Source organism: Ambystoma mexicanum, chromosome 5p, assembly GCF_040938575.1.
Source record: "Ambystoma mexicanum isolate Mex_15411 chromosome 5p, UKY_AmexF1_1, whole genome shotgun sequence".
Lineage (NCBI taxonomy): Eukaryota > Metazoa > Chordata > Amphibia > Caudata > Ambystomatidae > Ambystoma > Ambystoma mexicanum.
This window is the reverse complement of record NC_090930.1, coordinates 1,284,181,682-1,284,195,414: the sequence shown is the minus strand read 5'-3', so window position 1 is coordinate 1,284,195,414 and position 13,733 is coordinate 1,284,181,682.

Sequence of the window (13,733 nt, the reverse complement as noted above, 5' to 3'; positions counted from 1 at the left end):
TTCAAAGTCCACTGAAGCCACTGACCATAGCATTGAAGATCATATGAGAGGGCTAAGCGACGGATTCACAGCCATGGGGTGGCAAAAACTGAAGCTGCCATCAGACCTCCAACCCAAGCCATGTTCTGGCAGAGGCTTTCTTCAGATAACAATTCACCTTATAATGTTGTGGACTGTTCTGCTTTCTCAGAGATGAATCAGTCCGAGGCTGGTTTCCACATGAGTTTTAATAAATAAGAGGTTTTTTGAGGGATCTGAGTGGTTTATCAGCAAATCATGATGAGACACAAATGAGATGGTCCAGATAGGGCTAGACCCTTCAGCCCAACTTGTGAAACCTCCCCATCAGCAAGCACCTTTGTGAAGAAAGTTGTTGCTGAGTATAGCATGACGAGGAGCACTTTGAATTGAAATTGGAGGCCCCCGTTAGAGATGGAAAATGTGACGGAAAAATGTGATGTTCGGGATGAACTGGTACATGGGGCTAAGCGTTGCTTCAGTCCAAGGAGGCCAACCAATGCCCAGATATTAACAGTGGGATAATGCACTGCAGAGTCTCTATCTTGAATTTGACAGTGACCATCTACTGGTTTACCTCCTTGAGGTCCAGGATCAGCCCGTACCCACATGACATCTTGGGAACTAACACAGTCTGAGAAAAGCAACCTTGACCCCAGAATATAGCAGGAACATGCACGGTTTCTTCAGTGGATCCCAAGTCCAGGGGATGTTAAAAATGCCTGTGGCTGGAGGGTAAGAGCTGTATCATATTTTGTATCGTCACTGCGCAATACCCAAAACCCATTTATCTGGGACAGAAGAGTTTCAGAAACCCATGAAGAGATTGAGCCTTCCTGTCAAGCGCCCGCATCAGTGGCGCTTGTGGGATCATTGGAAACACTGTAGCCATTAACGGTGCCGTCACGCTCTCTCTCTTTCCTTCTTCTTATGTTCACGCTGTCTAACCTTTTTGCACACGGCGACCACCGGAAGCTTAAGTAACTCCCACTTCCGACGGTCGCCGCGTTGTAACTGTTCTCCTAGGCTTCTGCTTTCGTTGTAATACGCTTGGTGCGTTTTCCGCTTATCGGCATTTTTGCCGTCTATCCTGTCTTTCTGCTTTGCTCATTAAACCCGTTCTCTTACACCCTTTCCTCCTGCTTCGTAGCCCTCGCCCTGCCTCTTTATTTTTCCTCCCTCTCTCCCTTTCTCTTGCCTGCTCCCTCTGGCGGCTTTCGCACTGTTGGTTTTTACCCGCGTTCTCTCTGCTCTCTCTCTCCCGCTTGCCCGGATTTGTCCGCGGCAGTCTGCCCTCTGCTGCCCTTCTTTCCGTAAACTTCTAATTCTTTACTTTTGCCCTTCTTTGGCTGTCCTGGCTTTCCTGTCTTTATTTTTGCGGTCCCTCTTTCATTCTTCCCAACGGCACCTGGCAATACATTTCTGGCCAAGCCACTCCCTTCCCACAAGCTGCAGTCTTACCAAGGCAATACTTTCCGGGTCCAGCCACCTCATTCTTACAAGCTGCAGTCTTACCAACTTGCATTACCCAGACTCTGTGAAATTCAATCACCTGTTAATAAACCTTCTCTGCAATAATACCGGAATTGGAACTCAAGAACTGTTACCTCAAATTCTGCACAATACCTCCCCTTGGACACCTTCCGGCAACTCCAAAACAACTCATCACAGTTTTTTTTTGTTGTGCCTCTGACGTTTTTCCCGTCTTGGCATCGGCAGAACCGGGGCCACAGGTCATCTGGTTCTGAGGCAGATTACTGTGGCATCGTTTCGCGGACGGCCTTTTCTTCTGAAAAAGAAGAAGGCGGTTAAAGACAAAGGAAGAAGACGACAGCGCCCTGACTCTCCTGTAAGCTTAGGTGAGGAGTTTGATCTAAGTCCCTGCTCCAATAGTGAACCTGACACTTCCTCCCACCAGGGCTAAAGGAAGGGAGCACCGAGAGGGATGAGTGCAATGCCATATGACAGCACAAAGGTGGGCTTCATGCACTGTCTTTTAAGGGGACATGCAGCAGGTTGGTCCTTACTCCATGTTCCGAAGGGGATCCCATGTTGCAGGACAAGTGGTTCAAGTAGGAGATAGAAAAGTCTATTCCTCAGATGACTCAATCTCAGCCTCTGGACAATGATCTGCTGAATCTATGTGAAGGGCCCCAGGACTTATTTGCCTATATATCAATGTTCAACCGACTGGTTGTGGAAAAGACTGTGTCTGGTGGCAAGAGGGGTCAAACTCTAAGGCCACACCCAGCACTGACAATTTACACTTTCAGTTACCCTATTGTTCAGAGGTAAAAAGGTCAATTGCGGGGCAACCAGTAATTTCTTGGATCTGTTCTATGCAGCTTCCTTGCAAACACCTATCTAAGTGAACAGACACCTATAGGAATTCCATGTTGTGGAAAGGACAACACAGAGTTAGTGGTGGCTTGGACCCGAGGTGTTGGGCTTTTTTGCATGGATAATCACCAGGATGTCCTCCAGTTTGACCAGATAGTCCCAGTTCAAGATCATACTGGGGATGCATTGGCATTTCACACACAGCCCTCATATTGTTGGAGAGAAAGGGCCTGGTTTTTTAATTTACCCCAATGTGGGTAAACCCCCTGGAGCTACAACTCATGCACATTACCTGCTGATTAAGCAGACATTTTCAATCCTCGTATGGTCAGTTGGGACACTGCCCAACGTGTATCAGGAGTTGGACTGTGTCAGGGGTCTGCAACCTTTGGTTCACCAGATGTTTCGCACTACAATTCCCATCAACCATAGCCTGTTAAGTCAATGATGAGGGGTCATAGGAGAGGCATTCCAAAGCATTTGGAGAGTCAGAGGTTGCAGACCTCTGCACTATGTGTGCCAGATGGGGGGCGGGGAGGCTGCAATTGCCAAATTGATTGCCTCCCTAACATTACAATACCCTGTTCTAGGATTTATAATCTAACCTACAAAGAAAAGGAACACATATGAAAACTCTGAGATATAGGGGCATTCTGGACAAAAGACCACCGCTTTAAATACCAGGTGATGCCTTTTGGGCTGTGCCATGATCCCAAAGCATTCCAACACATTATGAAACATAATCTCCAAGAGCCACAGAACATCTCTAGAGGGGAATGTGTTGGTGGTATTCTTAAATATAAAGAGGCCCCGGAAAAGCATGTGCACCATATACAAGCCATTCTGACATTCTCCTGAGTATTACACGTTTTTTCCAATCTTGAGAAGTGCTCATCCCATGTGCGACAGCTAGATTTCTTGGGATTAATGCTGGCTCTGGATGGAATAACCATGGATAAATGAAAGGTTGGTGAAATGGAAATAAGTGCAAAGAAGGAGCAAGCTGCAGAAAATATGGAAGCTACAAGCATCATACCAGAACTTTGATTTGTAGGGGCAGTTCTGGAGATGCACAGTGATTCCACTATAGAGATGTGAGTCAGGCAGCATTTCACACTGCAGTGACTTTCCACTTATGAGTCCAGGACTCAATGGATTGGCACGTGTCCACTGGGTTACTTACCATGGGCTTTCTTTCTGCCCACACTGGTCCTGCCACTGCCAGTTCCAAAGAACTACCAAAACGCCCGTTCAGATGTGCAACCGAGTATTATAAAGACCACCCAGAAGATCCAAGAACATCTATGGTGGTCTTCCTTGGTATCTTATGTCGAGGGATAAGTTAAGATGTGTTGTGTATGTGCACACTATAAGACACAGGATCAAGTGACTCCGCCTGAAGACTTCCAGCATTGGTCCACCGCTCTCTGATGCAGCTCGGCTCGGAAAGAATACCCCATTGAGACAACTGGCAGAACCTGGCTGAACCCAAAGATGACGGCTGGGTGACCTTCAACCAATGACCCCAAGAGTCTCTGAGTGTGCTGATCTCAGCATTCCATAATGTGCATGTCCCGCTTTAGGATTTTTGGGGGCAAGCATTGGCTTTAATCAATAGATGAGGAATACCCTTTCAATGTCCGCTGTGATTTAAATAAAAATAGCAAGTGCTCTACCTCACATAACGGCTAGGTTTAGTGCATGCATCTAGTACCTGGAACGGTATCCAGTGATTCCATCGAATACAAAGCATCAAATGCAAAAGCATTGAATGCAAAAGCATCGAAAAAATGCATTTTTGAAAAGGTAAAGGTTTTATTTTTATCATAATAGGCTCTAAGTGGTAGAAAACAGGGGTTGGGGGGACCCCCCCATTAAAAGAAAAAGAATGAAAAATGCATTATTTTCAATGCTTTTTTAATGCTTTTGCATTCGATGCTTTTGCATTTAATGCTATCACTATAAACCACTTGGAACATCGACCCACAGCAGACAGATTCCTCATCCCATCCGTTTAATTTACCCGCACTATGAAGCAGTTTAGATAATGTGACGTCACTGTCTGTGCTCATTTGCTGTCGACATTCCCCCCTTTTGTGCTGACTGTGCAAACTAAGTAACTAATTCCTCGATTGTCTGTCTTATCAATTGTCCAATTCACCTGTTTTTCCTTTGCACATGGAATTATGCATAGTACGCCATATCTTTCGTTTTGCCAGCTATTCATTTGCACCGGTTAACCAACTACTGCTATATCTGCTAGTCATTGTTAATATGTTATTTAACATTCTATGAACAAACTCCAATGGCATCTTCATCGTGCCGCAATAGCTGTCCTAATTCTTGCTACAGCATTTGTTTCTGGCTCAACCTTTAAAGGAACAAGTTAAGCACATTATGTATTGGTCATTTGTTAGGCACTTATACAATTAGCAAAACTGTTTCAAAGCGCCCACAGGGCAACATGCTGGGGGCAGGGGAAGGTAGACAATGAATTACAACAACAATAAATAGATTAATTAATAATACAAATAATGAGAATAAGAGGAAGGGGAGAAGAACCTACTATGCCTTGTGAGTGTTCAGAACATGCAAGTGCAGAGGGGAGGAGGGTAAGGGATATGTGCCGTGATGCTCAAGGAGAAGTTCTCAGGGTGAAGTGCTAAGAACAGAATAACGTAAGTGCAACCTCCTGTGGGAAGGGTGAGCCTATGTAAGTGCAGTATCAAGACAGTGGCTGGGATGAGAGATGTGGGGGGTCAGGGTCCTGAGGATGCATAAGGGCCTTGCACATCAGTCACGCTACTGTATGATTAGCAGGGAAGAGAGGAGGAGAAGGAAGAGGTAAAGAGAAAGGTCGTGAGGCTTTTTCGGGAACTTAAGGAGGTCCTGATCAAGATGCAAAGGGAGAAGGAGGCTATTCCACAGGAGGGAGCCCGCTGAGGAAAGTGATCGACCACCAGCTCTCTGTTTAGCAAACCGCTTCACACGCAGGGAGTTGGTGCCAACAGAACGCAGGAGTCTAGAAGGGGAGTATTTGGTCAGGAAGCATTTAAGATAGAGTGGTCCCCGGCCCCAGATAGCCTTGTGGATGATAAAGAGGCATTTGAATTTAAACCTTGCTGAGACCCGGAGCCAGTGAAGGCTTTGTAGAGCAGGAGAGATGTGGTCCCTGGGCTTGAGGCCAAGGATACGACTTGCTGCCCTATTCTGGGTTAGTTGGAGGGGTCGCAGGTTGGATGACAGAAGATTAATGTGGAGGCTATTACAGTAGTCTAGCCTGAGGAGAACCACAGCACGGGTAACATTGAGTCTCTGGAGCAAGGTGAGGAAGGGTAGAGTTACTTTGAGGAGGAAGAGCTGATACTGAGAGTCAAAGATTACTCTGAGATTCCAGGCTTCATAGGAGTGGGCAGGGGGTTCCCCCGGAGGAAGGCTAGCGTGAAGGGAAGAAGTAGGGGGCAGGTGACCCAAAAGGGAGATTATCTGTTTTGCTGGCAATAAGGCAGAGGTCACTAGCAATGCACCAGGCCTGGATGGCAGAGAGGCAGTCAGGGATGAAGGAGGGTGCAAGGGCATCAGTGGGAAGTTTAAAGAAGAGTTGTGTGTCATTGGCGTAGCACTGGAAGTTGGGAAAGAAGGAGAGAATGAGGTGTGCCAGTAGAGAAAGGTATATGTTAAAGAGCAAGGGTGAAATAAATGGAGCCCTGGGGGATGCCACAGGTGAAGGAGGAAGTAAGAGAGGAGAAAGAGCCCAGAATGGTTTTGCAGTAACGGTCAGTTAGGATGGAGGTAAGCCAGTCCAGTGCCCACTCCGAGATACCAAGGGTGGATGAGGACAGGAGGGGTGTTGGTGTCAAGATATGAAAGCAGTTCTTCACGGGTGTTCAGACAAGCAGTTTCTGTGCCTCTGGTAGCTCGAAATAAAGACTGATGGTCATGTAGACCATCAACAAGTTCAGTACGAGAGTTGAGTTGGGGGAGGTCAGCCCAGGAAGGGGGTGATGGAAGTGGGGTGGTAGTTGGCTGGGCAGGAAGGGTCTGCAGAAGGTTTTTTTAAGGAGGGGGCACACAAGGGAGTGCTTGAGGGAAGATGGAAAAGAACCAGTAGCAAAGGACTTGTTGCAGAGATCTGCAAGAGCAGGGGCGAGAGAGGAGATATTGTCCTTGATGGTTCTGGAAGAGCATGAGACAACCTGTTTGGAGGAGACTTTCATGGAGTTGACAACCTGTGTGGCACTAACATAGGCCAACCCTTCAAGAATTCAACATACACTTTCACTGTTGTCCTTTCTTTAGCTGGCCATAAAACTTTAAACTGCTACAACTCCATATGAACTGTAATAGGCACTCTAAAATGTCTCTAGAGTTGCCACCAATTCTACACACCTATCTTTTCCCCTAAACAACCTTCTTCCCACCAAATGATATCCTGTAATGTTCTCTTCCCAACAAACACTATTCCCTGCCAGCATTATCTGTCCTCCATCTAACTTATTTAAGCGTTGCAAATGCAGGGGCTGCAAAGGTCATAATTCCCAATTTAAGCCAATGCTAAACCGCAATTCTGGAGTCATCCCCACAAACGATTCAAAATATCGGGAAGGCACTGTCGGCCAACATCCTCTCCCAGACTTTGTAATGGGTCACCCATTCCCAGCCAGCACCTACAATCCTTGAATCGGTTGTTGTGTGGTGAAAGAGAACCATTTGATTCACAGTAAGCCACTGCACTTCCATATGTCTCCAGAGCTTTAAGTGTTCTGGTATTCCCAAATCATTTTTAATTAAACTTGGCTATCTAGCGCTCTCTTTGTTGAAAGAAATCAGTTGTGAGTTCAGGTAATCCTTCACCTCTTCGCTCGCCATGTCATATTCAAGGTTATTGCCTGCTTCAAGTACACTGTTCATCAAATGTCCAAGGGCCAATCTGTGACTGACAATTGTGAGGGGTAGTGTCATGTGACTCTCATTCCTGTGGTGTAGGCAACAGAGAGGCTGGGTTTAAAACAAAACACCAGGTTTGATTGATGTTCAATGAATTTAGTAGAAGTAACACACATGTATTTGCACTAGAAACAGACATATGCAGAGACTTCCTTTTCAATCGTAGATATACCATGGCATTTGGGATGACTACTGCCACGGGTGATCTTAAAACAATGGGCCTCATTCCGAAGTTGGAGGTAGCCATGGTGCTAGTAGCAGCATGGCTACCCCCTTTCCGCATACCTGGTCCAGGTTCCCTGAATGTGGACTTACCGGCTCATTCCAACCTTGGAGGACCCGGTATTTCCCCATTCAGGGAAGCCATCCCCATTCCCATTCGAGCCCCCATAAGCAAACTACCAATCATGGGGGCTTCCAGAGTCCCTTTTTTCATCTGGTTGTCAGAGGTCATTCTGGTACACACACAGCCCATTATGATCTCCAGGAACAGGATTAGCATTGGAATTTGAAAATTGGGGCAAAACACCATATAGGCCTGCCAGCATCTGGACCTTTCCACCCTGCCATGGCATCTGGGCTTCATAAGTCCCATGTTCGTCTGCTGATGCAGACTCTGTGGTCTATATGGACATTCATTCTTCCAATGACCCTCCTGTCTACAATAATGACATATTAAGGAGTTTGGTACCTTGGACTTCGGGGTGGTTTGTTCTGCCCCTGTTTGTCCTCTGCCCCCATGTCCACTGTTGGTCAGGCGGACCCCAGTATCGATACCTATGCATGTCCCCTTGTTGCTGCTTCTGTTGTAATGGTTAACCAACCTGGCCAATCCCCGGCCACTGTTCTTTGTTCTGCCATTTACCCTTTTGCATTGTTCAGAACATTTTGCAGCAAACCCTGCAGCTGTTCCTGTCTCTGTAAGCTTTGCATTTGCAGCGTCATATGTTTATTCTAAACTGTCTCTTTGTTCTGCTACTGGCATGTGACACAATGGTTCGCAACTATCACCGTCAACCAGCAGCGACTAAGTAAGGTAGGGGTGGCCCGGCTAGGAATAGAGCCTCACTCTAACCTGAATATCTGGCCACATAGCAGACTCTAAGACTTAGGTGTGATTTTCCTCTGTTATCTAAATTGCACTGCGAAAGTATTTAAAATTGAATTGTGAAACCTAGGCCTTTTCCACACTTTACAGGACTCTCAAACTTCGGTGTGTTTTTCCTCTGTTATCTAAATTGCACTGTGAAAGTATTTCAAATTGAATTGTGAAACCTAAGCCTTTTCCACACTTTACAGGATTCTCAGACTTAGGTGTGTTTTTCCTCCGTTATCTAAATTGCACTGTGAAAGTATTTAAAATTGAATTGTGAAACCTAGGCCTTTTCCCCACTTCTACTATTGCCTTGTCTCTCTCTGTTGCTCCTGCTTGTTTCCTCCCCTAGTGTTTCTCCCCCCCACCCCACCCCTTCTCACTCCCTTCCTCTTCTTTCCTTTCCCTGCCTACTCTATGGTGCTCTCTGTCTCTCCTATCATTTCTACTTGCTTTTCTATCGACTATCCTGCTCTTCTCACTAAATCTGGTAGGAAGAGGTTTAAAAAGGACATCCTGGTCTCCAACTCAGGCCTCCCTATCGCTGACACCTATACCAATGACTCCTCCAGGCAAACCCTCACCGACATCCTTTTTGTCCTTCCTTCACCAGGCCTATAGACTCTACACATGGTCTCTGTGCTCTCTCCTTTCTCTTCTTCTCCCATTAATGTTGTCACCCAGTGGGAGGGCCTCCAGGCCTCCTTCCAATCCTCTATGGTCATCATTAATGTTTACTTGAATGGTACCATCGTGGTCCAAGGCCCTCAGGCCAACCTTCCCCTCTTTGATAGATGCTTCCTGCATCTCATCAATGTCCTTCCTTCTTCTGCTGTCCCCTCTCTCCCCTCCATGGCTTCTTTGCTTCCCCTGCTGTCTCCTCTTGGCTACCCTGCCCTCTCCTCCCTCTTCTTCTGCCCCCCCTTGGGCTTCTTCTACACCTCTGAAGGGTGTACCTCTGACCTGTACACCTCGCTGGAATTCTTTCAAGGATGGCAACCTTCTTCATATTGCCACTCTAAACTCTCGCTCTGCTGTCAAACACTCCTCTGGCATGTGCCGCCTCCTGGAGGAACTTGACCTCGATGTCCTCGGTCTCACCAAGACATGTTTCACGGCCAGCTCTGTCACGACCTATAACACTCTCCTCCCTGATGGCTACAAGATCCTCTCCGCACCCATATCAAACCATTCCAGAGTCGGTGTAGCCCTGATCTTCCCAGAGTAGACTCCTGCCTCTGTCATTCCTACGCAGGCCTACTCATCTTTCGAATGCCTTGCCTGCTGGCTTTCTCTCTTTTTTGGCCATTCCCTTATGGTGGCCAGCATTTATCGGCCACTTGGTCAGGTCTCCTCCTTCCTCTCTTAGTGGGCAGACCTCTCCATGTCCCTCCTGTTCTCAAACACTCAACTCCTCCTTCTTGGTGACTTTAACATCCACCTGGATGTTTCCTGTCCTTTTTCTGGACTCTTTCACAACCTCTGTGACTCTCTCTCACTCTCTATTCTCCCCTCTGGCCCGACTCACTCTGCAGAGCACACTCCGGATGTTCTGATCTCCCCAGACCATCCCCTTTCTATCCCTCTCACCACTTCTCTCTCCTGGAGTAATCACTTTCTCCTTTCCTCCCAGCTCACACTCTCTACCCCTCAGACAAGCCACCTCCAGCACTGCCACCTACCTTCTAGGTTATCTGACCCATGAAGCATGTATCAGTTGAGGCTTTTGCCACCACTTTCTCTCTCCCCTCCCCCTTTGGCTGACTCACACCCTGACACAGCCCTTTCTGTGCTCCACTCTGCTATATATGATACTCTTGATGTTCTTCCCCCTGTCATGATGATCCGCTTGAAGCCCAAAACCAAGTGCAACTCCTGGTAAGACTCAGATCTTGTCACCCTCAAACGCAAGTGCAGGGTGGCTGAAAGAAAATGGCATGCTTCCGGTACAACCTCTGACAAACTGGCCTGCCGCCTGCTCCAGAGGCAATACTGGCTCTCTGTCCGCACCAAGAAGAGAAGTCACATCCAAGCCCATGTCTCTGCAGCATCTAATAAGTTGGCTGAATTCTTATAAAAATCTGCAAGGAACTGGCCAATCCTGCTGCACTCTCTACCTCTCCTGTCCCCTCCCAGGCCCTCTGCACAGCTCTGGCTACCCATTTCATCTCTAAAACTCAGGACATTCTGTCCTCTCTATCTTCCTCTCCCCCTCCTCCCTCTACTCCCTGCTCTTCCTCTGGCCCTTCTTCAGTCACCGCCCCTCCTTCCTTCTCTGCCTTTCCCCTGTTCTCCCCAGATGAGGTTTCTAGACAAGTCTGATCCATGAAAGTCTCGTCAAAACCGGTTCAACCCTGTTCCTTCAAAATCATCAAGGACCAGATTGACACCCTGGTTCCTGCTCTGGCTGGCTTCTGCAACCACTACTTTACCACTGGAGTCTTACCTTCCCCCCTGAATCACTCCCGTGTGCACCCCCTACTTAAGAAATCCTCTGCTGACCCTTCCTGCCTGGCTAACTATAGCCCAATCTCCATCACTCCTTTCTTGGGTTCTTGGGCAAACTCCTGGAAAAGCTGGCCATGTCCCAGCTTAATCTTCACACTGAATCTGTTGGTTGTCTCCATGACCATCAGTCTGGCTTCAGAGCTGCCAGAAGCATGGAAACTGCTTTCCTGAACATCCATGAAGACCTGCTCTCTAACCCTGATTCCAACACCCCCTGTGTCCTCATCTTACTTGATCTCTCATCTGCCTTTGACATGGTCAACAATGCCAACCTGCTCAACTATCTCTGTGATAACCTGGGTATCACCGATCAGGCCCTGGCTTGGCTGACTTCTTTCCTCTCCGATCGACCCTGCCAGGTCCGACTTGGGTCCTTCCTCTCTTCTATCTCTATCTCTACCTGTGGTGTTCCCCAGGGGTCTAATCTCTCTCCCTGGCTGTTCAACCAATACCTGGCACTTCTTGCCCACCGCATTGCCGCTCTCTGCCCCAATTTTCAGTGCTATGCTGATGACACTCAATTCATTGCCAGGCTCCCTTCCGCCACCTCTTCTCCTTCTCTCATCTCTGACTGTCATTCTGCTATCCAGAAGTGATGTGCCGCCAATGATCTCTGCCTTAATGCCAATAAGACCGAGATTCACCTCATTGGCACACGTGCTCCCTCCTTTCCTGTCACTCTCGGGCCGGCCTCTCTTGGCCCTCTTCCTGCTCCCACATGTGAGGCTAAGAACCTCAGGGTTATCTTTGACTCCACACTCTCCTTCTCTCCTCACATCTCTGACGTCTCTAAGCAGTCACACTACCAGCTGCACCTCCTCAGAGGTATTCTTCCTTTCCTCTCCTTCCCCCAGAAGTTCACTGTCTCCAGTGCTCTGATTCTCTCTAGGCTGCACTATTGCAACAGCCTCTTTCTAAATCTGCCTACCTCTACTCTCCGCCCTCTGCAACTCATCCAGAACAGGACTGCGAGACTTGTCCTTGACCTGAAGACCAGGGATCGTATCTCTCCAAGACTGAAATCTCTGCACTGGCTCCCAGTGGCTGCAGGGATTAATTTCAAGACCCTCTGCATTAGGGCCCCAATATCGTCAATTCTCTCGTCCTAGATATCTTCCTTCTCAAAGCAACGAGTTGGTGGTAGATCTCTTTCTTCGACTAGGGTCTCCCTTTGGAACAGCCTCCCTGCCTCCCTGAAACTCAAGGAGAACCATCTCCGGTTCTGGAAGCACCTCAAGACCTTCCTCTTTGCTTTACAGGCAAGGCTACCTCCAAACTTGTAAGGAGGCCCAAGGGCTGCAGAGAGATCTAGTAGTAGAGGTGCAGACATATTGCCTTTGTCTTTTTCTCGTGCATTTGGATTTATTAAAATCTAGATCGTAGCAGCCATCTCTGACACACAATCCTAAAATCCAATGAGATTGAGCCGGATTTTGTATTTGGCTGCCATTTTCAGACACCCACTATAAAATGCCATGCCACTTGAGTTTACTGTGCTTAGCGTTCATAGGATTAAATAGAACACTAACCTTCTGCACCTGTACTGGACCATCTAGATGCCTCTAGCTACTCTGCAGATCTTCCACACCACCCAGTGATTGCAAAAGCAAACAAGTCAACCAGTGAGGGACTTTTTCACTGTTACATTTCAATTACACACAATTGTTGAAACCTAAAGCAAGAAATAGTTATAGTTTGCCTCCAATACTTTTTTGTGGATCATCATGGATAGGTTTTGGAATATATGTCTAAGAGCCATTTTATAACATGAATTCTACCCCATATACCATGTCGGTCCTCTCAGAGCACATGCCTAATTTCCCCTTTTTGATATAACAGAGGGGATATAGGGATTCTTCTCTAGACCTTTTTCTGTGGAACAATCCTAGTTTTCTCTGACCAGTACAGAAGATCAAGCAGAACTACCAGAGGACCACTTCCAGTGCAGTGAACTGCATGCCATTTGGAAAAGCTATTGATGCACGTGCAGCTGTCCTGCATAGCTCTAGTGTGGCACCATCCGTGGACGATCACTATTCTAGCCATGTCCACAGATAGTCAGGTACTAGGGATTTAGGAGAGGGGAGGGGGTAATTGGGACAAGGGAGCTGCTGACAACTTAACTATCTTATTGTGGCAAATCTATGAGGCACCACAGAAAGCATAACTGTCAGGGTGGTAAAATGGGCAAGTCGAGACCAGGCAACATCCAGAATTCTCCATGTCTTGGTAGCCCCTTTCTCCCTCTCTGTGGTGAATTCAGATAGAAGCTGGCACTCTGGTGGGGAATCATGTGGCTCCATGGCACTCCCGCAGAAGACCCAGGCAGGCATTACTGAATTTAAGCCGGGTTGATCATTTTAGGTTATTCTGGGAGGACTGAGTCTTCAATGTTGTTCCTTTATGTCCTGAATGCTTCTCATGTGAACTTGCTGGACTTTTTCCTTCAATTCCCAACCAAAGAGTTTGAACGCCAGGAATGGGATCCTAGGGCAACGTTTTTCTGGGAATTCTCTGTCTGCCAGTCTCTTACATAAACATTCCCCACGCTTGCTATTGCTGTTCCCATTGAGAGAGAGCCTGCACAGCCCCTATTCTAAGCCAAATTGTAAAATAATACAACTTGGTGATGCATAGTGTCGAGAAGGAAACAACACTCCTGCCCCTTTTGAATGAATGCCCAGTGCTCCTGGAAGTCTTCGATCAGGGTCTGTGCTGTATATGAAGAATATGTGTACAGGTGTGCCCCTATGCCAAGGGAAACATCAACCGTCTTCTCAGTAACAGGATTCTTGGAGCTTGGGCAGCCATCATATACATCCCTGCA